Below are 27,493 nucleotides of genomic sequence, written 5' to 3'. Positions count from 1 at the left end.
GGAACAGCTTCACGCACTGTGTGCTGAGACTGGGCTGCCAGTAAGAATAGGCTTAAACTAGGAGTGACAACGCCCTGCCACGGCCTTCTCAGAAGCACTTCAAGTTGCAGCGAATCTTCGCGCAAACGTCTAAAGTGCTTACCATCCAGTCTGGAATGGCAAGGCTAGAACTGTGGAGGGATGGACAACTGCGGTTGAAAGTACTCACTGAACAGGCGGTTAGGTAAACGGGTTACGATCTGGTGTGGGAATATTGGAGAACAGTAGAAGACAATAGAGTCTGAATGCAGGTGACGTGAATGGCAACTGTCGATGTTCATAATCGCCGGCCAGTGTGGCCGTGCGGTTCTAAGCGCTTCAGTTTCGAACCGCTTGACCGCTAAGGGCGCAGGTTCGAATCCTGCCTCGGGCATGGATGTGTGTGATGTCCTTAGGTTAGTTAGGTTTAAGTAGTTCTAAGTTCTAGGGGACTGATGATCTCAGATTTCAAGTCCCATAGTGCTCACAGCCATTTGAACCATTTTTGTACATAATCGATAATCAGACACTTCTTTGCTCGACGTCTTATACAGTAGAAGACCTCTTGCCAGGAATCCTGAGTGCGTAGAGCATTTCAACGGACTGCACTCAGGGCAGCTGAAGAGCGAAGATGCGTCTCGTGTGCTGCGTTTGCGCCTAAAAGTTTGTATTCAGTGAGCTGTGAAAGATATTTAAGGGAATTTTGTACCTAGCGATGATGTCAGCTCTGCATTGCATTGTGCATCATTGAGATACACTACTAGCCATTAAAATTGCTACACCACGAAGCTGACGTGCTACAGATGCGAAATTTAACCGACAGGAGGAAGGTGCTGTGATATGCAAATGGCTAGCTTTTCAGAGCATTCACACAAGGTTGGCGCCGATGGCGACACCAACAACGTGCTGACACGAGAAAAGTTTCCAACCGATTTCTCATACACATACAGCAGCTGACCGGCGTTGCCTGGTGAAACGTTGTTGTGATGCCTCGTGTAAGGAGGAGAAATGCGTACCATCACGTTTCCGACTTTGATGAAGGTCGGATTGTAGCCTATCGCGATTGCGGTTTATCGTATCGCGACATTGCTGCTCGCGTTGATCGAGATTCAATGACTGTTAGCAGAATATGGAATCGGTGGGTTCAGGAGGGTAATACGGAACGCCGTGCTGGATCCAAACGGCTTCGTATCACTAGCAGTCGAGATGACAGGTATCTTATCCACATGGCTGTAACGGATCGTGCAGCCACGTCTCTATCACTGAGTCAACAGATGGGGACGTTTGCAAGACAACAACCATCTGCACGAACAGTTCGACGACGTTTGCAGCAGCATGGACTATCAGCTCGGAGACCATGGCTGCGGTTACCCTTGACGCTGCATCACAGACAGGAGCGCCCTCGATGGTGTACTCAACGACGAACCTGGGTGCATGAATGGCAAAACGTCATTTTTTCGGATGAATCCAGGTTCTGTTTACAGCATCATGATGGTCTCATCCGTGTTTGGCGACATCGCGGTGAACGCACATTGGAAGTGTGTATTCGTGATCATCATACTGGTATATCACGCGGCGTGATGGTATGGAGTGCCGTTTGTTACACGTCTCGGTCACCTCTTGTTCGCATTGACGGCACTTTGAACAGTGGACGTTACACTTCAGATGTGTTATGACCCGTGGCTCTACCCTTCATTCGATCCCTGCTAAACTTTACATTTCAGCAGGTTAATGCACGACCGCATGTTGCAGGTCCTGTACGGGCCTTTCTGGATACAGAAAATGTTCGACTGCTGCCCTGGCCAGCACGTTCTCCAGATCTCTCACCAATTGAAAACGTCTGGTCAATGGTGGCCGAGCAACTGGCTCGTCATAAGACGCCAGTCACTACACTTGATGAACTGTGGTATCGTGTTGAAGCTGCATGGGGAGCTGCACCTGTACACGCCATCCAAGCTCTGTTTGACTCAATGCCCAGGCGTATCAAGGCCGTCATTACGGCCAGAGGTGGTTGTTCTGGGTACTGATTTCTCAGGATCTATGCACCCAAATTGCGTGAAAATGTTATCACACGTCAGTTCTAGTATAATATATTTGTCCAATGAATACCCGTTTATCAGCTGCATTTCTTCTTGGTGTAGCAATTTCAATGGCCAGTAGCGAAGTTATTAGTGAACTCTGGAAAAACCAACAATTAAGTCACATTAAAGCTGTTACAGTTGGTAATGCTCTCCTCTCCAAAGAAATACTAGAGGAGGGTAAGTAACAATGACGTTGAGGGTATATGAATCTCAACTAGTACTGGTGATTTTTAGTCACACACATTTTCTTGCTCATGCTATAAGGGGTGTTTCACAGATCATCGTGTTCTCTTCTGTGCGACGAACGACGTCCGCTCAAAGTCACGAGTGCGACTCGTCCATGGAGCAGCACAGTCAACCCTCCTAGTAGGCTATGTCCCTATGTTAAAAATATGGTTCAGATTGTTGTTATTCTGATTGATTATAACATTTAAATAGCATTTACGGTCAATGTTCTCACAAAATATCTGTTTCTTTTATGTAATTAAAGCTTAAAAATGATTGAACCCAAGATCTGTTCACGTGATCGAAGACGCTCTGTTACTGGCTGATGCTCTGGTGACGTCACAGGCTAGGAGTAAGACAGAGTTATACATATGTTACAGGAGCATTAGCCGAAGTTACATGGCTTTTACGCACCTTTTCTGCAAACAGTTTAGCTATTTAGTGTTGGAAAACTTGTAAGTAACAATAGAAAGGAATTTTGTGATCACTGGTAGTGGAACCCTTGCGAAAGTATATTAGTTTATGCTCGACTCATCTAGAGCGGCGATATGTGCAACCACAGACATTCTACGATATCATTAAATCCCTCAGAACTAAGGAATTGTAGAGCTTTTGCAAATGGGTCCGTGTGCTATAACCAGATCGTCGACTATCAGTCATGAGTTACAACCCAAAACACAATAAAATTATTCTTGGCAAAACTTAGCGCTCATGTCCTGTCTAGAAGACACCATCAGAGAACCGAGTTCTAACAAGCGTTCCATGGCACAACGCGTAACGCATCTGGCTGCAGATAAAGACGTCCGCTCAAGGATCACATACTTTTAAAAGTTTTGCACGAAATACGAAAATAGCGTTAGCAGTTGTCCCAATTGTGGGATGCGTTATGTATAGCTAGTCTGAGAAATAGACAAAGGAGGACACACGCATTTATTTTTTGAACAAACAATTCACTCCCTCAATGAAATTTTCACTCTGCAGCGGAGTGTGCGCTTATATGAACTTTCTGGCTGGTTAAAACTATGTGCCGGACCGAGACTCGAACTCGAGACATTTGCCGTTCGCGGGCAAGTGCTCTATTGTCTGAGCTACTCAATCACGATCCACGACCGGTCCTCAGAGCTTCAACTCAGCCAGTTCCTCGTCTCCTACCTTCCAAACTTCACGGAAGTTCTGCCAAGCTGTGAGGACGAGTCGTAAGTCGTACTTCGGTAGCTCAGTCGAGAGAGCATTTGCCTGCGAAAGGCAAAGGTCCAGAGGTCGAGCCTCGGTCTGGCACACAGTTTTAATCTGCCAGGAAGTTCCGTAACAGCGCACAAAAAAATGGTTCAAATGGCTCTGAGCACTATGGGACTTAACATCTGAGGTCATCAGTCCCCTAGAACTTAGAACTACTTAAACCTAACTAATCTAAGGACATGACGCACATCCATGCCCGAGGCAGGATTCGTAGCGGTCGCGCGGTTCCAGACTGTAGCGCCTAGAACCGCTCGGCCACTCCGGCCGGCAACAGCGCACACTCCGCTGCAGAGTGAAAATGTCATTCATCCCCCACGCTGTGGCTAAGCCATGTTTCCACAATACCCTTTCTTACAGGAACGCTAGTTCTGCAAGGTTCTCACAAGGGAACCTCCCCATCGCACCCCCCTCAGATTTAGTTATAAGTTGGCACAGTGGATAGGCCTTCAAAAACTGAACACAGATCAATCGACAGAACAAGGAGAAGTTGTGTGGAACTATGAAAAAAATAAGCAAAATATACAAACTGAGTAGTCCATGCGCAAGATAGGCAACATCAAGGATGATGGGAGCTCAGGGGCGCCGTGGTCCCGTGGTTAGCGTGAGCAGCTCCGGACTGAGAGGTCCTTGGCTCAAGTCCACCATCAAGTGAAATGTTTTCTTTCTTTTTTTCGCAAAGTTATGATCTGCCCGTTCGTTCATTATCGTCTCTGTTCACTGTAGTAAGTTTAGTGTCTGCGTTTTGCGACCGCACAAGAAAACCGTGCGATTAGTAGACGAAAGGACGTGCCTCTCCAAAGAGAACCGAAAACATTTGATCGCAAGGTCATAGGTCAACCGATTCCTCCACAGGAAAACACGTCTGATATATTCTATACGACACTGGTGACAGCATGTGCGTCACGTAACAGGAATATTTTGTCGACCCACCTTACTTGTACATTTGCCGAATGAGTAAAAAGAATCTTATACCTTGCCCGATTTAGGTTTTCTTGTGGATGTGATAATCACTCCCAAAAAAGTGATGAAAACATAAGAGTTTGTCACATAAACTGCAACAAATAAATTCCACAGTTTCACAGTCGCACAATGTTCCCTGTGCTCTATTAAAACATATGTTTTGTTTCGATGTTTGTTTAGGTGTAGCGTCCCCATACTACGGCGCAGTTGCATCGGACGGACGGACGGACAGATAATAATTGCCTGAAAATAAAAAATTAAATACTTAACTTGTGGGAAGGCTTCAACCAAGGACCTCTCGGTCCGCAGTTGCTCACGCTTACCACGGGACCACGTCGCGCCTGAGCTCATACTATCCTTGATGTTGCTTATCTTGCACATGGACTACTCAGTTTGTATATTTTGCTCATTTTTTTCATAGTTCCACACTACTTCTTCCTGTTTTCTCGATTGATCTGTGTTCAGCTTTTCAAGGCCTATCCACTGTGCCAACTTAAACTAAATCTGAGGGGGGTGCGATGGGGAGGTTCCCTTGTCAGAAGAACTTCGGTGAAGTTTGGAAGGTAGGAGACGAGGTGCTGGCAGAATTGAAGCTGTGAATCGTGCTGGGGTCGCTTAGCCGGAGCCGGCTTTCGCAGACCTGCAGTGCCGAGGTGCTGTTGTTTCCACCTGCGAAGCGCGCGCGCGTTACTCACATGTACTAGAACCATGGCCAACCGTTTTCGAAAATCAATACTACGATTCGCCTTCTGCAATGACTGCACCCGACCAAAGACCTTGGAACTTGAACGCTTACTACGCTGCGCAGTTATGATCGCAGATTCCTTATTTTGAGCATCCATTTGTCCATCTTAAGCAGTAAGGGGTTGTCAAAGTCGTCAAGGACGCGATGTGTGACAGAATACACTACTGGCCATTAAAATTGCTACACCAAGAAGAAATGCAGATGATAAACGGGTATTCATTGGGCAAATATATTATACTACAACTGACATGTGAATACATTTTCACGCAATTTGGGTACATAGGTCCTGAGAAATCAGTACCCAGAACAACCACCTCTGGCCATAATAACGGCCTTGATACGCCTGGGCATTGAGTCAAGCAGAGCTTGGATAGCGTGTACAGGTACAGCTGCCCATGCAGCATCAACAAGATATCACAGTTCATCAAGAGTAGTGACTGGCGTACTGTGACGAGCCAGTTGCTCGGCCACCATTGATCAGATGTTTTCAGTTGGTGAGATATCTGGAGAATGTGCTGGCCAGGGCAGCAGTCGAATATTTTCTGTATCCGAAAAGGCCTGTACAGGACCTGTAACATGCGGTCGTGCATTATCCTGCTGAAATGTAGTGTTTCGCAGGGACCGAATGAAGGGTAGAGCCACGGGTCATAACACATCTGAAATGTAACGTGCACAGTTCAAAATGCCGTCAATGCGAACAAGAGGTGACCGAGGCGTGTAACCAATGGCACCTCATACCATCACGCCTGGTGATACGCCAGTATGGCGATGACGAATACACGCTTCCAATGTGCGTTCACCGCGATGTCGCCAAACACGGATGCGACCATCACGATGCTGTAAACAGAACCTGGATTCATCCGAAAAAATGACGTTTTGCCATTCGTGCACCAAGGTTCGTCGTTGAGTGCACCATCGTAGGCGCTCCTGTCTGTGATGCAGCGTCAAGGGTAACCGCAGCCATGGTCTCGAGCTGATACTCCATGCTGCTGTAAACGTCGTCGAACTGTTCATGCAGATGGTTGTCGTCTTTCAAACGTCCCCATCAGAGATCGAGACGTGACTGCACGATCCGTTACAGCCATGCGGATAAGATGCCTGTCATCTCGACTGCTAGTTATACAAGGTCGTTGGGATCCAGCACGGCGTTCCGTATTACCCTCCTGAACCCACCGATTCCATATTCTGCTAACAGTGATTGGATGTCGACCAACGCGGGCAGCAATGTCGCGATACGATAAACCGCAATCGCGATAAGCTACTATCCGACCTTTATCAAAGTCGGAAACGTGATGGTACGCATTTCTCCTCCTTACACGAGGCATCACAACAACGTTTCACCAGGCAACGCCAGTCAACTGCTGTTTGTGTGTGAGAAATCGGTTGGAAACTTGCCTCATATCAGCACGTTGTTGGTGTCGCCACTGGCGCCAACCTTGTGTGAATGTTCTGAAAAGCTAATTTCGGTTAAATTTCGCGTCTGTAGCACGTCATCTTCGTGGTGAAGCAATTTTAATGGCCAGTTGTATACTTCGTGTCAACAAACATGGATTACGCTTTTGCTACGCCGACGAAAATGTCAGTGTGGTCACTGTGGACGATGCAGGCTTGGGAATGCGCACCGTACGAGGTTTCGAACTACCATTCGAGCTCCCGGCTGAAGACATTATCGCGGCTTCCGCCCCTATGGCACTGTACATGGCCACACTGTCGAACGCTGGGCGCAATTCCAAATGTACCCCGTTCTTAACGGTGTACGGCAGATCACCATCGATCTTCGCTGCCACGTGCCATCTTACCTGCAAATTAGCGGGTGCCGCCGGTAATTACATATGACGGCCCACCCAAGACCTGTTCCGGGTGCGGCAAAGATGACCACCTCAAGTCTGAGTGTCTTCAGCTACGAATCATCCAACTGCCAGCCGCCGCCGTTGCACCTCCGACTCCTACGTCGGTTTTACCGTCCGCAGCTCGTGGTCGTGCGTTAGCGTTCTCGCTTCCCACGCCCGGGTTCCCGTGTTCGATTCCTGGCGGGGTCAGGGATTTTCTCTGCCTCGTGATGACTGAGTGTTGTGTGATGTCCTTAGGTTAGTTAGGTTTAATAGTTCTAAGTTCTAGGGGACTGATGACCATAGCTGTTAAGTCTCATAGTGCTCAGAGCCATTTGAACCATTTGAACGGTTTTACCGACGACCCACGCATCGGCGCTCTCATCTCCTTCCGCCGGCCGCCGTCCGTCGAACCATGTTCAAAATGGTTCAAATGGGTCTGAGCGCTATGGGACTTAACATCTGAGGTCATCAGTCCACTAGAACTTAGAACTACTTAAACCTAACTAACCTAAGGACATCACACACATCCATGCCCGAGGCAAGGTTCGAACCTGCGACCGTTACAGTCGCGCGGTTCCGGACTGAAGCCCCTAGAACCGCTCGGCCACCGCTGCCGGCGCCGTCGAACCATGTACTGGTGACCCTGCGAGTTGCTACGGATACCGCCGGCGTCGACGTGTCACGCTCAGAATCTGACGGCCGCTACTCCGGCGCCATTGCCATCACCGACGACTTTCGATCCCCTCCTGGCCGGTGGCATGGCCGTCCTTCACTTATCGTCCCCGCGACGGCTTTCCTCCTATCCCGCTGCAACTCTCTCCCGTCTTCTGGCAGAGAGGGCGAACGTGCAAACAACATTCACCTAAAGGAAACAAGAGGAGGGGCCGTGCCGTCTCGGAACGAGACAGCTCACCTCTCGCCGAGGCTCCAGAGGCCGTCCGGTCCGACGAGGCCTCGGAGAACCTGCACGACGATAAGAATGATGACAACCCGACTCTGCTGGCTCGCCCGGGTGCACCTGAGCCAATGGACTTCACTGCTGCGACTGCCGCCGAGAAGTTCTCCGCAACTATGAACGAGGTGGAACATAAGAACGCCACAGCTACAGCGCCCGCGATGGCGTGGAGTGACAACGTCGACGATGGTCCGAACCAGTACGTTGTCCTCGATGGTGAGTGTTCAAAATGGTTCAAATGGCTCTGAGCACTATGGGACTTAAATGCTGAGGTCATCAGTTCCCTAGACTTAGAACTACTTAAACCTAACTAACCTAAAGACATCACACACATCCATGCCCGAGGCAGGGTTCGAACCTGCGACCGTAACGGTCGCCCTGTTCCAGACTGTAGCGCCTATAACTGCTCGGCCACACCGACCGGCGGTGAGTATTGATCGGAGGTGAGGGTATCATCTGGAGTGCCCCAGGGAAGTGTGGTAGGTCCGCTGTTGTTTTCTATCTACATAAATGATCTGTTGGATAGGGTGGATAGCAATGTGTGGATGTTTGCTGACGATGCTGTGGAGTATGGGAAGGTGTGGTCATTGAGTGACTGTAGGAGGATACAAGATGACTTGGACAGGATTTGTAATTGGTGTAAAGAATGGCAGCTAACTCTAAATATAGATAAATGTAAATTAATGCAGATGAATAAGAAAAAGACTCCCGTAATGTTTGAATACTCCATTAGTAGTGTAGCGCTTGACACAGTCACGTCGATTAAATATTTGGGGGTAACATTGCAGAGCGATATGAAGTGGGACAAGCATGTAATGGCAGTTGTGGGGGAGGCGGATAGTCGTCTTCGGTTCATTGGTAGAATTTTGGGAAGATGTGATTCATCTGTAAAGGCGACCGCTTATAAAACACTAATACGACCTATTCTTGAGTACTGCTCGAGCGTTTGGGATCCCTATCAGGTCGGATTGAAGGAGGGCATAGAAGCAATTCAGTGGCCGGCTGCTAGATTTGTTACTGGTAGGTTTGATCATCACGCGAGTGTTACGGAAATGCTTCAGGAACTCGGGTGGGATTCTCTGGAGGAAAGGAAGCGTTCTTTTCGTGAATCGCTACTGAGGAAATTTAGAGAACCAGCATTAGAGGCTGACTGCAGTACAATTTTACTGCCGCCAACTTATCTTATCTTTGTGGCCTTTCCGCGAAATATAACAGAACGAGTGAAAAATGACTGCCTATATGCCTCTGTACGAGCCCTAATCTCTCTTGTCTTACCTTTGTGGTCTTTCCACGAAATATAAGAGAGATTAGGGCTTGTACAGAGGCGTATAGGCAGTCATTTTTCCCTCGTTCTGTTACATTTCGCGGAAAGACCACAAAGATAAGATAAGTTGGCGGCAGTAAAATTGTACTGCAGTCAGCCTCAACTCCATCAGCGGAGGGTGAAGATGGGCGAGGCAGCGGCGAGCCGTGCCGTGCGCCACCTGACGGCGTTGTCCGCGGTAACTCCGATCCCAGCGTGAGGTTCTGCATCTACATCTACATCTACATACACCGCACTCCACGATACGGTGCAAGGCGGAGGGTACCCCGTACCACAACTAGCATCTTCTCTCCCTGTTCCACTCCCAAACAGAACGAGGGAAAAATTCCATATTCTGCTAACACTCACTGCATCTCGATCAACGCGAGCAGCAATGTCTCGATACGATAAACCGCAATCGCGATAGCCTACAATCCGACCTTTGTCAAAGTCGGAAACGTGATGGTAGGCATTTCTCCTCCTTACACGAGGCATCACAACAACGTTTCACCAGGCAACGCCAGTCAACTGCTGTTTGTGTATGAGAAATCGGTTGGAAATTTTCCTCATGTGAGCACGTTGTAGGTGTCGCCACCGGTGCCAATCTTGTCTGAATGCTCCGAAAAGCTAATCATTTGCATATGACAGCATCTTCTTCCTGTCGGTTAAATTTCGCGTCTGTTGCACGTCATCTTCGTGGTGTAGCAATTTTAATGGCCAGTAGTGTACGATACCTTGGTATCATTTTCATCTCCACCGTGCGCCTCTCCGCCGCCATTAATTTTCGGCGTACTCTCCAAATTATCTGCACGGCGGTGCGCCATAATCTTTTCTATTCTTTACAACGTGTCGAATACCTCAATCAACATGTGACGTTCAGAATAGTTCATATCGCACTGGTATTCCCGCTGCCATCGAGTATTGGACGCAACATCCAGGCCGCGTTCGGATTCTTTCTTACGGCCGGTACGCGCTTTAAGGGGCTCCGGAACGCCCTATACTTGCAATGTTAAAATAACACTTATAAATTACATCTTTCCTCACAAAGTATTTGAGGTAGGAAGTTGAACGTTTTACAGATTATTTATTGGAATATGGGCTACAACTTAACACAGGGATTTTACAAAATTTTAGTTCAGTTATTAAAGATGATTTTTTTCAATTGTAATGAAAATTCACAACATTTCTTTGCAATTTTTTATTTATGTATTCAAAAATATACAGTTTTTTGGAAAAAGGCTGTGTTAAATTATGCAGAAGGTACTGTGTAACATTTACTGAAAGTTTGAAACAAATATGTTTGGAAGATCCTTAGAAAACATGTAATTAGTATGAGAAAATAGAAGTTTTGGGAATCGAGCGACAAAGATTGGATTAACTTTTTAGTGCATTCCAGGTCCATAGGATGGATTATCTTCATCCTCTGCAAACTCCTCCTCCAGCTTCGTCTTGTTCCTCCTCCTGTTTACTCTTGCTTGTATTTCTAGACTCTTTACAGCGCTGTCTGCAGCCCGAAGGCGTTCCTTGTCTAAAGCAAGCATCGCTCGTACCATGTTAGAACCTATCTTCATTCCCATATTTCTAAATACCTTGCATCTTACAATGTTGCCATCATTGAAAGTCGCAACACCAAAGTGAAGTGTTTCTATTCCAACAAATACAGTCTTGGGGATTCTCGACCATATAACACTATTTACACTTTCATTGGGGTTTTGAGTTTTTCCGTGTATACACTTTTTCAACAGTTCAGGTGCTGCTAAGTCTCTGAAAATAGGTTTTATCACCTCCATTATTGCATGAGGCAGACTATGCTTATGAGTGTACACTTCACCAGTTAGCAATCCTTTGTTATATTTACACCAACTGTCTTCTTCTTTGGGACACAAACTATGTTGGGGATTTTCATCGGTTGAAGAAGTATGAAAAAAAAGAGCCCAAACAGCCTTCTTCATTTCGTCGACACTTGAGAGGATTTCTAATAACTTTTACTCATTATTATACTTCAAAAAAACAGAGACTCAAGAAACAGAATTAATTACGAAAATTTTCGAGATAACGACAGAGTAAATAAACATGAAACAATCGACAATCACACCAGCGATATATATTGAACCATCACAGGTTAGCCACAACACATACTTTATCTCACATCACTAAAATGTACCTGATGAACACGGACGTTAATAATAACACCATTTGGCAGCAGTTTAACAGCGCCACAGTGGGTCACGCCCATGTAGAACACATTTCCAAAAAAATTTAAAAACAGTTGTAGTCTTCGGAATTGAATAAATTATATATCTATTAAAAGGTAATAGTCTGCAGCTTCAGAAAACGCAAAAAAATAAAAATTGAACTTTTCATGATTTTGAGCCTTTCCGGAGCCCCTTAAGGTCCGTTACGAAACGGTCACTCTCCATCCGCGAGCGGGGATCCTGGGCCTTGTCAGTGTACGACTTGGAGCGGCGTCCTTGTACATGTCCACCATGCACAAGTAGTGGAACAGGGCGGCTTCCCTTACTCGCAGCTTGCTGGAAGTTCTTCTGCCTGCGACCATATTGCCGACAGTAACAGTCGCCACATCACGCACCATCTGACGCACGTTCTGATTTCATCGTCGACGTCAGTTATGCTCACACTCACTTACCGAGCACGCGTCTTCCTACTTCTACACCCCATAGCTTCGTTACAATGCAGCAACCGTGTCGAACTCAAACATCCATCGACGCGGTGGCCCACGGTTTGGCATCATACGCACCAGCGTTTCCTTCCCTACAACGTCCGGGCAACATGGTACCACGTCGCATGTGGAAAATTCGCCTCAAATCAACGTCTTCACGCCATCGCACTAACGGACACTCCGCTTTCTTCAGTTTGCCACCTCCTGGATGTCATAAGTGACGTCTGGAAACTGGGTAGACAGTTCGTTGCCTGCTACCTCCGCGTTCTGCCGGTATCGATTAATCGATGTTAAGTCCCATAGTGCCCCGAGCCATTTTTTTGATTAATCGATGGACTTTTATCCATCTTCAGGATACTTATTTCCCCGTTACCAAAAATTATGCGATTGTATTTGTGAAAGGGTGGACGATCACTTACCTGAATAATGATGGCGATAAACCACGCCTTGAGGTCTGGCAGTCGTTACAAACCACCCACAATGAAGTCGAGCTCCGTCCGCGCTACCGCGCATTCTTTACCACTCTAACAACTGAGCTACCGAATAATTGAGATGTTCTTCAGTAAAATAACAATTTTCACTTAAAGTTTAACTTAGTTGAATGATTCACTTCATTTAAGAATAAACATCAATTTTATACCATCAAAACATTGTTATTAATCATCTCCGATTTTCCAATCCACTCTCAATGCGGAAACTATTAATCCTAGACAAAAAAGGAATAGAACGTTTTCTGTAGGAACTTTAATGTTGTTTAGTTTTTTACTAGGAAACATTTTTGCTAGAAGTCGCAATTTTCGAGAAAGTAAAGCAAAACCTAAGAAAGTGACTTTAAACGTCCGTCCCCTTCGCCAACTCCCACGTGAGGATTTTCAGTATGTTATTCTTTACACTTTCCTCTCTCACAATACAAAAATTTGCGACTACATGAATTTTTACCCCTAATGTTCCTTCGTTGACTGTACTCGATGGTCAATAATTTCATTTATATGTATTTCATGAGAAAATAAACATGTAATTGCGTAATTAACTTTAGCTTTATACCAAACAATACGTTAATTATGACCCCGCAAGAACATGAGGATCATAATTGTTACACGGTATCGTCTTTTCAGTGAGTTGTATTTCTCTGGTGTTCTAATTCGTTGATCTTTACACTGCTGAAAATGACAAATCTCCGTATTTTATGATAGTTTTTACTCCATTTTAGCTGTTCGAGCTCTAATACTTCCGTTAAAAGCTACTATTTTGCTCAGAGACGGCGCTTCATCATGAACAAGACTTAATGGTATAACTATTTTGTAAGTCTTGCGAAAATTTACGGAGTGAAAGTGCATATAAAATATAAATGTTCTCGTGGTGTTACAGTGAACTGAGTGACGCACTGCGCAGTTTATCCCACACTCGATGGTGAAATGCTTCTCCGAGGTAGGAGACATTCGATAATTTTTGTATTCCGCTTTCGATAATTTGAACGAAGTGTAATTTAACCATTGTCAACATAAATCATATTTGCTGGACATCATTGCGAAATTTATTTACGGTATATTGTTCGTAAAACACTTACTTTTGAATCTGGCGAGGGCTGGCATGCAGATTTACTGGAGCAGTTGCAACAGCCGATACTTCTCCTGCTTCACTGGTAACGTTATTATTTCTAATACATTTTTTTTACACAAAGCTTCTAGTTTAAGATTTCTTTTGAGAGTATTCATGAAGATAGGACAACTCTGATGTCGTGTAATCTCAAACCATTTTAAATTAAGTTGCACTGTTCTCGGTGCACTATCATGTGAACCAGTTTTACATCTGTAAAAATCACTGAAAATATGAAATGATTTACGAATTAGTAGGTCTCAGCAACTAAAATCTGTTACGAAGAATACAGGGTAACTCCGGGAGGGCTGGACCACTGGGCGAGACGGACCACGATCGTATTTCACAAATGCTCCGCTGGAGAGCAGCTCCAGTTACATGCGAAGAAACTCTTTTCTGAACAAATGTGGCGCAGAAGAGTTGCTGTAATTTTCGTGTTAGTTCTGGTCAAAAATTACACCATTTTTGTTCTGCTAAGCCTGAAAGTTTAACAGTGTAGTTACATGTTTTTAGTATTAAGGCTTAGTTTGCACAATATTGATGCAGTGTTTTCACTGCGAGTTTAACAAATGTGTTGGCATGAAGCTAACCTAAAATGGCTACCGAGATCGTTGCCTACAAATAGAAGTCGGGGTGGTCCATCACTCCAGGGAGAGATAGACCAGTGTTATTTGGGAGAGATGAACCACTTATTTTAACGTGAGAGAAATTGAGCACAATTAAATTTAGCTTCAAGGAATGTGCAGTAATCCCACTGAAGATAGCCGAAATCTCAGACTATACTTATTTGTTGGAAGATATGTCTGTGCCAACAAATGGAACAGCAGAATCTCACACACAGGCCAAGTAACCATTAGAAAGCTTATCAAAAGAGCTACTGATCCCAAGAACACCAAAAGCAGAGTTTTCTGCACAAGTCAGATTCCTTCACTGACACAACGTCAGACTCCACTCCAACTAAACCTAAGACTTTCGAGATTAGCATCTCAAAACGGACTACTACTATGCCAAGAAGGACAAAACTTTGGAAAGAAAAATCAACTGTTCCTTCTATTGATAAAAACATGAATTTTAAGAGGAAGACAGGAGCTGTATGAAGGGATTAGACTTCGCTGAAAATACTGAAACTGTAAAGAAAAAGAGGAATAAGGAAATAAAGAAAATAGAAAAACACAGAAAGATAATCAAAGGAATATATTAATAAAGATGGAGCTGAATAAAGAAAATACTGCAAATATCTCACAGTGTTCATCAAGTACAGACATTGCAGAAGATTACAAAAATAACTTTTATGAATGAGATGAAAATGAATGTGTTGGCTGTGGTGAAATCTATTACGAAACTAATACAAATGACAACTGGAATCAGTGTGTTGCCTGTTCACGATGATCAACATTTGGTAATAAGTGTAATTGGTTCAGTGATTAAAAGACTGGCGATGCTTGAACAAAACTAATAACTCATTGTAAAAGCCAATGTTCAATGAAGGTTTATAATGAATTGATGAAATTTTGGTAGACTAAAAATTTATACACACATCAAAAAAGTTTTGCATCACCTTCGTTTCGAGAGTTCCGGAATCTGTACAGAAAATTGGAATAGAGATCAACATTAACGTCATCTCCGCCCTTTTTATTGCTCATGAAAACCACAAATTGCATGTTGTACCACCATACAGCGAGACCTTCAGAGGTGGTGGTCCAGATTGCTGTACACACTTATACCTCTAATACAAAGCAGCACATGCTCTAACACTGATGCATGCCTGTATTCGTCGTGGAATACTGTCCAGAAGTTCATCAAGGCACTGTTGATCCAGAATTTTCCGCTCCTCAACGGCGATTCTGCGTAGATCCCTCAGAGTGGATGGTGGGTCACGTCGTCCATAAACAGCTCTATTCAATCAATCCCAGGCATGCTCGACAGGGTTCATGTCTGGACTCTAGTCGAGCGATGTCGCTGTCCAGGAAGTCGTTCACAAGATGTGCACGATGGGGGCGCGAATTGTTGTCCATGAAGACGAGTGCCTCGCCAATATGCTGCCGATATAGCTGCACTATCAGTCGGAGGATGGCATTCACGTATCGTACAGACGTTACGGCGCCTTCCATGACCACCAGAGGCGTACGTCAGCCACACATAATGCCAACTCAAAACATCAGGGAACCTCCACCTTGCTGCACTCGCTGGACAGTGTGTCTAAGGCATTCATCCTTACCGGATTGCCTCGAAACACGTCTCCGACGATTGTCTGCTAGAAGGCATATGCGACACTCATCGGTGTAGAGAACGTGATGCCAGTCCTGAGCGGTCCATTCGGCATGTTGTTGGGTCCATCTGTACCGCGCTGCATGGTGTCGTAGTTACAAAGATGGACCTCGCCATGGACCTCGGGAGCGAAGTTGCACATCATGCAGCCTATTGCGCATAGTTTGAGTCATAACACGACGTCCTGTGGCTGCACGAAAAGCATTATTCAACATGTTGGCGTTGCTGTCATGGTTCCTCCGAGCCATAATCCATAGGTAGCGGTCATCGACTGCAATAGTAGCCCTTGGGCGGCCTGAGCGAGGCATGTCATCGACAATTCCTGTGTCTCTGTATCTCAGCTATGTCCAAACAGCATCGCTTTGGTTTACTCTGAGACACCTGGACACTTCCCTTGTTGAGAGCCCTTCCTGGCACAAAGTAACAATGCGGACGTGATCGAACCGCGGTGTAGGCATGATTGAACTACAGACAACACTAGTCGTGTACCTCCTTCCTGATGGAATGACTAGAAACTGATCGGCTGTGGGACCCCCCCCCCCCCCCCCCCCCGGCTAATAGGCACTGCTCATGCATGGTTGTTTACATCTCTGGGCGGCTTTAGTGACATCTGCGAACAGTCAAAGAGACTGTGTGTGTTATACAGTATCCACTGTCAACGTCTATCTTCAGGAGTTCTGGGAAATGGCGTGATGCAAAACTTTTTTGATGTATGTGGTATAGTTCTATATTCATTACAATACATACCACAACGTCTCAAAAATGAGATCGACAGGAAGTGCAAAATGGCTAAGCAGGCATGGCTAGAGGACAAATGTAAGGATGTGGAGGGTTATCTCACTAGGGGTAAGATAGATACAGCCTACAGAAAAATTAATGAGACCTTTGGAGAAAAGAGAGCCACTTGTATGAATATCAAGAGCTCAGATGGAAACCCAGTTCTAAGCAAAGAGGGGAAAGCAGAAAGGTGGAAAGAGTATATAGAGGGTCTATACAAGGGCGATGTTCTTGAGGACAATATTATGGAAATGGAAGAGGATGTAGATGAAGATGAAATGGGAAATACGATACTGCGTGAAGAGTTTGACAGAGCACTGAAAGACCTGAGTCGAAACAAGGCCCCGGGAGTAGACAACATTCCATTAGAACTACTGACAGCCTTGGGAGAGCCAGTCCTGACAAAACTCTACCATCTGGTGAGCAAGATGTACGAGACAGGAGAAATACCCTCAGACTTAAAGAAGAATATAATAATTCCAATCCCAAAGAAAGCAGGTGTTGACAGATGTGAAAATTACCGAACTATCAGTTTAATAAGTCACAGCTGCATAATACTAACGCGAATTCTTTACAGACGAATGGAAAAACTGGTAGAAGCCGACCTCGGAGAAGATCAGTTTGGATTCCGTAGAAATGTTGGAACACGTGAGGCAATACTGACCTTACGACTTATCTTAGAAGAAAGATGAAGGAAAGGCAAACCTACGTTTCTAGCATTTGTAGATCTAGAGAAAGCTTTTGACAATGTTGACTGGAATACTCTCTTTCAAATTCTAAAGGTGGCAGGGGTAAAATACAGGGAGCGAAAGGCTATTTACAATTTGTACAGAAACCAGATGGCAGTTATAAAAGTCGAGGGGCATGAAAGGGAAGCAGCGGTTGGGAAGGGAGTGAGACAGGGTTGTAGCCTCTCCCCGATGTTATTCAATCTGTATATTGAGCAAGCAGTAAAAGAAACAAAAGGACATTTGGAGTAGGTATTCAAATCCAGGGAGAAGAAATAAAAACTTTGAGGTTCGCCGATGACATTGTAATTCTGTCAGAGACAGCAAAGGACTTGGAAGATCAGTTGAACGGAATGGACAGTGTCTTGAAAGGAGGATATAAGATGAACATCAACAAAAGCAAAACAAGTATAATGGAATTTAGTCGAATTAAGTCGGGTGATGCTGAGGGAATTAGATTAGGAAATGAGACACTTAAAGTAGTAAAGGAGTTTTGCTATTTAGGGAGTAAAATAACCGATGATGGTCGAAGTAGAGAGGGTATAAAATGTAGACTGGCAATGGCAAGGAAAGCGTTTCTGAAGAAGAGAAATTTGTTAACATTGAGTATAGATTTAAGTGTCAGGAAGTCGTTTCTGAAATTATTTGTATGGAGTGTAGCCATGTATGGAAGTGAAACATGGGCAATAAATAGTTTGGACAAGAAGAGAATAGTAACTTTCGAATGGTGCTACAGAAGAATGTTGGAAATTAGGTGGGTAGATCACGTAAATAATGAGGAGGTATTGAATAGGATTGGGGAGAAGAGAAGTTTGTGGCACAGTTGACTACAAGAAGGGATCGGTTGGTAGTCCATGCCCTGAGGCATCAAGGGGTCACAAATTTAGCAATGGAGGGCAGCGTGGAGGGTAAAAATCGTAGAGGGAGACCAAGAGATGAATACACTAAGCAGATTCAGAAGGATGTAGGTTGCTATGGGTACTGGGAGATGAAGGAGCTTGCACAGGATAGATTCACATGGAGAGCTGCATAAAACCAGTCTCAGGACTGAAGACCACAACAACAACAACAACAACAACAACATACCACACAAAAATATGAAATTTTAATTCGTGGTGGTGGTAAACTCCTATGGGACCAAGATACGGAGGACATCGGTCCCTAGGCATACACACTACTTAATCTAACTTACGCTAAGGACAACACACACACTCATTACCGAGGGCTGACTCGAACCTTTTCTTCACGTGCAGCCATTTTCATGTCGCGCATCTCTCCGATTACACCATACAGCTGTGGGTGAGATGGAGCACTCATGTATAATTCCATTTTACTCGTATCATATCTCACGTATTTTAAGTGGCAGTGCCTGGATAATACACGGATGAGCCAAAACATTATGATCACCTTTTAATAGCTTGATCGTTCGTCTTTGGAACGAAATACATCACTGACTCTGCTTATCACGGATCCGACAGTTTGTTAGTAGGTTTGTGTAGGTATGTTGCATGAGATGTCTACGCAAGTTATGTAATTCGCGTAAACAATGAGCCGTTGATTTGCGTACATCTACACCTACATCTACATTTATACTCCGCAAGCCACCCAACGGTGTGTGGCGGAGGACACTTTACGTGCCACTATCATTACCTCCCTTTCCTGTTCCGGTCGCGTATGATTCGCGGGAAGAACGACTGCCGGAAAGCCTCCGTACGCGCTCGAATCTCTCTAATTTTACATTCGTGATCTCCTCGGGAGGTATAAGTAGGGGGAAGCAATATATTCGATACCTCATCCAGAAACGCACCCTCTCGAAACCTGGACAGCAAGCTACACCGCGATGCAGAGCGCCTCTCTTGCAGAGTCTGCCACTTGAGTTTGCTAAACATCTCCGTAACGCTATCACGCTTACCAAATAACCCTGCGACGATGCGCGCCGCTCTTCTTTGGATCTTCTCTATCTCCTCTGTCAACCCGACCTGTTACGGATCCCACACTGATGAGCAATACTCAAGTATAGGTCGAACGAGTGTTTTGTAAGCCACTTCCTTTGTTGATGAACTACATTTTCTAAGGACTCTCCCAATGAATCTCAACCTGGCGCCCGCCTTACCAACAATTAATTTTATATGATCATTCCACTTCAAATCGTTCCGTACGCATACTCCCAGATATTTTACAGAAGTAACTGCTACCAGTGTTTGTTCCGCTATCATATAATCATACAATAAAGTATCCTTCTTTCTATGCATTCGCAATATATTATATTTGTCTATGTTAAGGGTCAGTTGCCACTCCCTGCACCAAGTGCCTATCCGCTGCAGATCTTCCTGCATTGCGCTGCAATTTTATAATGCTGCAACTTTTCTGTATACTACACCGTGCGGTGATGGCGCCCGACAGCAACCCAGATGGGTTCCTTGATTTTACATGAGGTGAATTTTATCGCCGAGACATCAGTGTGAGTTTACTGAAATGATCCCCAAACCACTGGTGCACGGTTATGTCTCAGAGACACAGACAGTTATACTGCTGAAAGATGACATTGACATCGGGCATGAAGCGATGCAGGTGGTTCGCAACTGTCAGTGTGCCATCGATTACTACCACAGGTCCCATGCAATCGCAGGAGAATGTCCTCCGTAGCATAATACTGCTTCCATCAGCCTGGGTCCGTGGCGAGCTGCACGTTTCGAGCCGCCGTTCACCTCGATGACGGCGTTTGTGGAGACAGCCATCGACCTAGCGTAGCAAAAATATGGTTCACCCGAAGAGCCGACACGTTCCTGTTGATCGACGGTCGAATCCCGATGGTTCAGTGCCCACTGCAATCGTAATTGACGATGCCGTTGGATCAGCACTTGAACACGTACGGGCGGTCTGCTACGGAGCTCCATGTTCAAAAATGCACGTTGAATGGTGTGGTCGAACGGTTCTAGCCGCTTCATTCTGGAACCGCTACGGTCGCAGGTTCGAATCCTGCCTCGGGCATGGATGTGTGTGATGTCCTTAGGTTAGTTAGGTTTACGTAGTTCTAGGGGACTGATGACCTCGGATGTTAAGTCCCATAGTGCTCAGAACCATTTTTTGAACGGTGTGCTGCAAAACTCTTGCACGTGCACCAGGATTGTGCTCTTTCGGCAGAGATGCCACAAATCCTACTGTACAGAGCAGACAAGCCTCCGAACCACACGCTCTGTGAAGAGTCGTGGACATCCAACCATTTAGCGCCTAGCGGTAGTTTCACTGCCATTCTACCTCTTTCCGTCGATGCTCACAACAAGAGCACATGAACATTCGAGATACTGGTTCACAGGTTCTGCGTAATAATAATCTGTCATTTGGCAAAGTCGCTTATCTCAATGGATTTCACCATTTGCAGCCAATATCTTCGCTAGGGTGATCCCCTGTCCGTGTCTGCTCCGTTTACATACTTACGTTAACGCGTCATGTTTTCGTAACGCCACCAGGCTGCATCCCTCATCGCCGTGGGCAGTGGTCATAATGTTTTGGTTGATCGGTGTCTATTATACTTAAGTTTATGTTACATCCTACACGAACATGTTGCCAGAAATCAAAAGCAGTTGAAAAGCACACAAATTTTACAGTGAAGAGAAAACGTGGTCCAACTTTTGCTCGAGTATCATGTCGTTTCTGGAAACCCAGAATCTACTATGTAGGAATAAACATGGATTCCGGAAACAGCGATCGTGTGAGACCCAACTCGCTTTATTTGTTCATGAGACCCAGAAAATATTAGATACAGGCTCCCAGGTAGATGCTATTTTTCTTGACTTCCGGAAGGCGTTCGATACAGTTCCGCATTGTCGCCTGATAAACAAAGTAAGAGCCTACGGAATATCAGACCAGCTGTGTGGCTGGATTGAAGAGTTTTTAGCAAACAGAACACAGAATGTTGTTATCAATGGAGAGACGTCTACAGACGTTAAAGTAACCTCTGGCGTGCCACAGGGGAGTGTTATGGGACCATTGCTTTTCACAATGTATATAAATGACCTAGTAGATAGTGTCGGAAGTCCCATGCGGCTTTTCGCGGATGATGCTGTAGTATACACAGAAGTTGCAGCATTAGAAAATTGTAGCGAAATGCAGGAAGATCTGCAGCGGATAGGCACTTGGTGCAGGGAGTGGCAACTGACCCTTAACATATCGAATATATTGCTTCCCCCTACTTATACCTCCAGAGGAGATCACGAATGTAAAATTAGAGAGATTAGAGCGCGCACGGAGGCTTTCAGACAGTCGTTCTTCCCGCGAACCATACGCGACTGGAACAGGAAAGGGAGGTAATGACAGTGGCACGTAAAGTGCCCTCCGCCACACACCGTTGGGTGGCTCGCGGAGTATAAATGTAGATGTAGATGTAGAACTTTCCCGGACCTGTCCTACTATAAATGAACTGTGACATATTTCTCAAAAAATTTGAAGCATGTAAACACCTGCTTTACATTCTAATCGTTAAAGGAAGAATACAGATCTCCCAGCCTGGTGCATGCCTTTAGATTAAACATCACTTAGGCGATAATGATCGAAGCATACAAAATGAATTAAAATTTGTACCGCGGGTCTTCTTGCTTGCTGGGCAGAAATGCTAACCATTACACCACCGCACTACGACGCCCAACACTGCTGCGTGAACTACCTAAGGTTACTACCCTCCCCAACTCAAACTTCAATTCATTTTACCCTTACATATTGCCAGGGCTCTCCGATATTGGCAAGCACCCCAGCATTGGATTTAATGGGATAGATCACCAATGGTACAAGGACGTCCCATTACATCCAATGCTGGGGTGCTTGCCAATATCGGAGAGCCCTGGCAGTAGTGACAATATGTAAGGGAAAAACGAATTGAAGTTTGTCATACTGCGGCAGTTAACTACCGAGGTATTTTACAGACAACACGTACCATGGTCCGACAACATCTCCTACGGCGCCTTGATCCTTTGCAGCGAGTCGAGTATCTGAACACTTATGTGGTTCCTCGAATGGTGCATATTTCGCGGATCCTGCCCCTACCACTCACGCTCGGACGTCGACTTCAATCAGCACTAGGCTATTTTGTGATGACTGGATCGCCCCTCAAGGTGCGATACGCAACGCTCACGCTCCCTACGGACAAGGGGGGACTCGGACTTACGAATGTTCACTGCCGAGCGACGGCGCTCCTTCTAGCCACGATGTACAAGCAATGGCGTAGCGGGCGTGATTCCCTTACATCCCGCCTACTGGATCTCCTGGTTCCAGCGTCCCTCACGCCTCCGGTGGCGGTGGGCAACATTACGCCCCATTTTGCGCATGTATCAACATTTATTGTGGAACTTAGTTATATCAGAGACGAGCTACCGCGCACGAGACCGCCATGCGCGAAAGATTTTTATGTTTGGCTGCTACGACGGATAAGTTGTAATGTCATTGAACTCAAACACCCCAGGTTGGATTGGCCGAAGATTTGGAGACATGTGCACCAAAAATTCCTTCCTACCCTCGTTCGGGCACTGTGGTTTTCTGTCGCCTGTGGCAGTTCAACACCAACCAACGGCTCCATGCAACTGGACTAGTGGACACTCCACTATGCCCGAAATGTCGCCAAGTGGATGACGACCATCACCGCTTAACTTGTATCGCGGTGGAGGACGTCTGGCTCCTATGAAGACAGATGGTGGCTTGCTACCTCCGTGTCACCCTGCAACATATTACACCTGCTTCCTTCTTAAATCCCGAGAGTGACTACTTTCCGGCGACTAAATCACAGTCGATCATCTGGGTCAAAGGTTGGACGATCGCGTACCTCTATGGGGATGCTGCCAAGTCGCGACTCGACTTTTGGTATTTCTTGCAGCAAGCCCACAATGAGGTTCATAGATGGTCACACTATCGGAAAACCTTTGCCAACTATCTTCAGGCAGTCTTCCTCGACCCCCCACGCAGTTGGGATGTGCCGGGTGCAGTCGGTGTGCACATTTGACAGCTGATAATGAACCTCACGCTTCTCTCACCACTCAATATGTAATGCACATACTATACCGTGAAATGATCTACATGTTCCTTTTAACAGAGTGATCTTTATTGAAAATTTAAAAAAAATGGTTAGCATTTGCACCTAGCAAGGTGGCAGACCCGAGTCCGAGTCCTGGCCGCAGCACAAATTTTAATACATTTCATATGCTTCGATTATTATCGTAGATACTAAAAAGAGACTTAAATGTCTTAGGGAAACATTTAATTATAAGATCACTTAGGCGGTTGAGGCGGCGCTTTCACTGCTTCCACTTTCTGATTTGGCTATACGAGGCTGAGATAAACCCTAATAAGTGCTCTACGGGACTGGGACACAGTCCACGCCGTCAGTAGCCAGGAACGGTTATCAGTATGCTGCGGATTCTGCGACTTTCAGGATGACAATAGCTGTATTCACAAGGATCCACTCACACCTTACTGGTTTGACCTACACTCGGGCACGGTATCACACCTCGACTGATCTGCTAAATCAGTCGATATTAATCCCTCACAAAATATCTTAAGCTATTTAGAACACTGGATGAAACGCAGCTGTCAACATCACCGTAATTAAGGTCAACGGGATTTAATTATCAATGAATGGTTTCATCTCTTTATGACACATCTGGTTAAACTTGTGGTCTCTCTTCCTCGCCAAACTGAGGTCATTCTCAAGGCCGGAAGCAGTGTTACACGGTATTTGCATGGTGTCTCGTTGGGGTCACTAATTTCTCGTCCGGTGCAATTATAACTGCTGTGAAATATCTTTGGCGGAATGCCCGGACGTTTGAGCCTCTACTATCATGCAGTATTCGTTGTCATTTGGTTCTCTCTGTTGAAAATACAGTGTTTGACAAAAGCGTGAAACACTCAGAAGTCATAATTCAGCATAAGATACACCACCGGTGGGTAAGTAAATCATTAGAGTTGCTGTGCTGTGTGAAAGGTAAACGGCCACCAGAGTGAATTAGTGTCATGAGTGTTTAGCGTTGTTACCAGATCTGATAGGGTATATATGGGCCGTGAACAGCGTCAGATACTGTGAGCGACAGAATTTTTCCATCTGGTCAGTCATTGCAAATACTCAGTTAGTGGCCGGCCAGTGTGGCCGTGCGGTTCTTGTGGTGTCACCGCCAGACACCACACTTGTTAGGTGGTAGCCTTTAAATCGGCCGCGGTCCGCTAGTATACGTCGGACCCGCGTGTCGCCACTATCAGTGATTGCAGACCGAGCGCCGCCACACGGCAGGTCTAGAGAGACTTCCTAGCACTCGCCCCAGTTGTACAGCCGACTTTGCTAGCGATGGTTCACTGACAAAATACACTCTCATTTGCCGAGACGATACTTAGCATAGCCTTCAGCTACGTCATTTGCTACGACCTAGCAAGGCGCCATTACCAGTTACTATTGATGCTGTAAAACATGTACCGTCAATTTATGGATTAAAGTTAAGTATTCCACAGCTACGTCCCTTTTTGCTAGTCTAATTTCCTTGACCTGTTCCAGACCTCACGCCAGCCTGCTTGAGCTAAAACGCGTGCCTTTCGGCTTCCTCTCAAAACCGGGTTGGCTCTCTTGCCAATCCACAACAGTTCTAGGCGCTTCAGTCTGGATCCGCGTGACCGCTACGGTCGCAGGTTCGGATCAGGCCTCGGGCATGGATGTGAGTGATGTCCTTAGGTTAGTTAGGTTTAAGTAGTTCTAAGTTCTAGGGGACTGATGACCAGATATGTTAAGTCCCATTGTGCTCAGAGCCAGCCACTCAATTAGTAAGGCATTCAGATGTGACAGTGGCCCTATGTTGGACCGCATCGGAAGCTGCTGGGAGACATATTCCTCGCCAAGGTTCCCTTCGACCACGTCTGACCATCGCACGGGAGGATCACCATGCTGTGCTCCAAAGCACATCTTAACCTCTTCACATCTGCCTACCATCCGAGAAAAGGAAATCCATTCCCATCATCATTCTGTCTCATCTCACACCACTGGCCGGATACTATCAGCAGCCGGTTTAGGGAATTACAGTACCATGCGTAGGTGGCCGTTAACACTACGACACAAACGGCTAAGTTCGCAATGGTGCCGTGACGAAGAAGCATACACTGCTAAAGAAATGTGCTCAGAGATGAATCGTGGTTCTGCACTACATCTACATCTACATCCACACTCCGCAAACCACCTGACGGTGTGTGGCGGAGGGTACCTTAAGTACCTCTATGGGTTCTCCCTTCTATACCAGTCTCTTATTGTTCGTGGAAAGAAAGATTGTCGGTATGCCTCTGTGTGGGCTCTAATCTCTCTGATTTTATCCTCATGGTCTCTTCGCGAGATAAACGTAGGAGGGAGCAATATACTGCCTGACTCCTCGGTGAAGGTGTGTTCTCGAAACTTCAACAAAAGCCCGTACCAAGCTACTGAGCGTCTCTCTTGTAGAGTCTTCCACTGGAGTTTATCTATCATCTCCGTAACGCTTTCGCAATTACTAAATGATCCTGTAACGAAGCGCGCTGCTCTCCGCTGGATCTTCTCTATCTCTTCTATCACCGCTATCTGGTGCGGATCCCACACTGGCGAGCAGTATTCAAGCATTGGGCGAACAAGTGTACTGTAACCTACTTCCTTTGTTTTCGGACTGCATTTCCTTAGTATTCTTCCAATGAATCTCAGTCTGGTATCTGCTTTACCGACGATTAATTTTATATGGTCATTCCGTTTTAAACCACTCCTAATGCCTACTCCCGGATAATTTATGGAATTAACTGCTTCCAGTTGCTGACCTGCTATATTCTTGCTAAATGATAAGGGGTCTTTCTCTCTTCGTATTCGCAGCACATTACACTTGTCTACATTGAGATTCAATTGCCGTTCCCTGCACCATGCGTCAATTCGTTGCAGATCCTCCTGCATTTCAGTATAATTTTCCATTGTTACAACCTCTCGATATACTGCAGCATCATCCGCAAAAAGCCTCAGTGAACTTCCGATGTTACCCACAAGGTCATTTATATACTGGGTGTCCCAGCTATCTTGTCCACCCAAAATATCTCTAGAACAATAACAGCTATTGGAAAACGACTTTCACCGGTATCAATGTAGGGCTGGGGCCCATGAATGTACGTATTGGGAACATTCTAAAACGAAAGCATATGTGTTTTTTAACACAAACTTATGTTTTTTTAAAAGGACGTCCTATATTTTTTCTTCAGCAATCCATAGCATGACAAAGCACATACACAATGGCGTTGATGGCATCTAAATATTCCCGTTACATCCCGAGATATTAAGACGCGAAGTTGACGCTTGAAACACCCGACATGCGCTGCTAGCGCACGTCCTGAGGCTCAGGCGTGAACCCCATGCTGCCCGTAATCGCGATGTGATTGACATACGTAATCACATTTCCATACTTATCAAGAGGTCCGAAACGAATAATACGGTCTGCTGCCATCCTGCTGCGTTTCAAGCGTCAACTTCGCGCATATCTCGGGATCTAATGGGAATATTCAGATACAATCAACGCCATTGTGTATGTGCTTTGTCATGCTATGGATTGCTGAAGAAAAAATATAGGAGGTCCATTTAAAAAAACATAAGTTTGTGTTAAAAAACACACATGCTTTCGTTTTAGAATGTTTCCAAATATGTACATTCATGGGCCCCATCCCTACATTGATACAGGTGAAAGTCGTTTTCCAATAGCTGTTATTGTTCCAGAGATATTTTGTGGACAAGATAGCTGGGACACCCCGTATATTGTGAATAGCAACGGTCCTACGACACTCCCATGCGGAACACCTAAAATCACTCTTACTTCGGAAGACTTATCTCCATTGAGAATGACATGCCGCGTTACGTTATCTAGGAACTCTTCAATCCAATCACACAATTGGTCTGATAGTCCATATGCTATTACTTTGTTCATTAAACGACAGTGGGGAACTGTATCAAACGCCTTGCGAAAGTCAAGAAACACGGCATCTACCTGGGAACCCGTGTCTATGGCCCTCTGAGTCTCGTGGACGAATAGCGCGAGCTGTGTTTCACACGATCGTCTTTTTCGAAAC

This window comes from Schistocerca cancellata, chromosome 4 (assembly GCF_023864275.1).
Source record: "Schistocerca cancellata isolate TAMUIC-IGC-003103 chromosome 4, iqSchCanc2.1, whole genome shotgun sequence".
NCBI lineage: Eukaryota > Metazoa > Arthropoda > Insecta > Orthoptera > Acrididae > Schistocerca > Schistocerca cancellata.
This window is presented reverse-complemented; position numbering follows the sequence as displayed.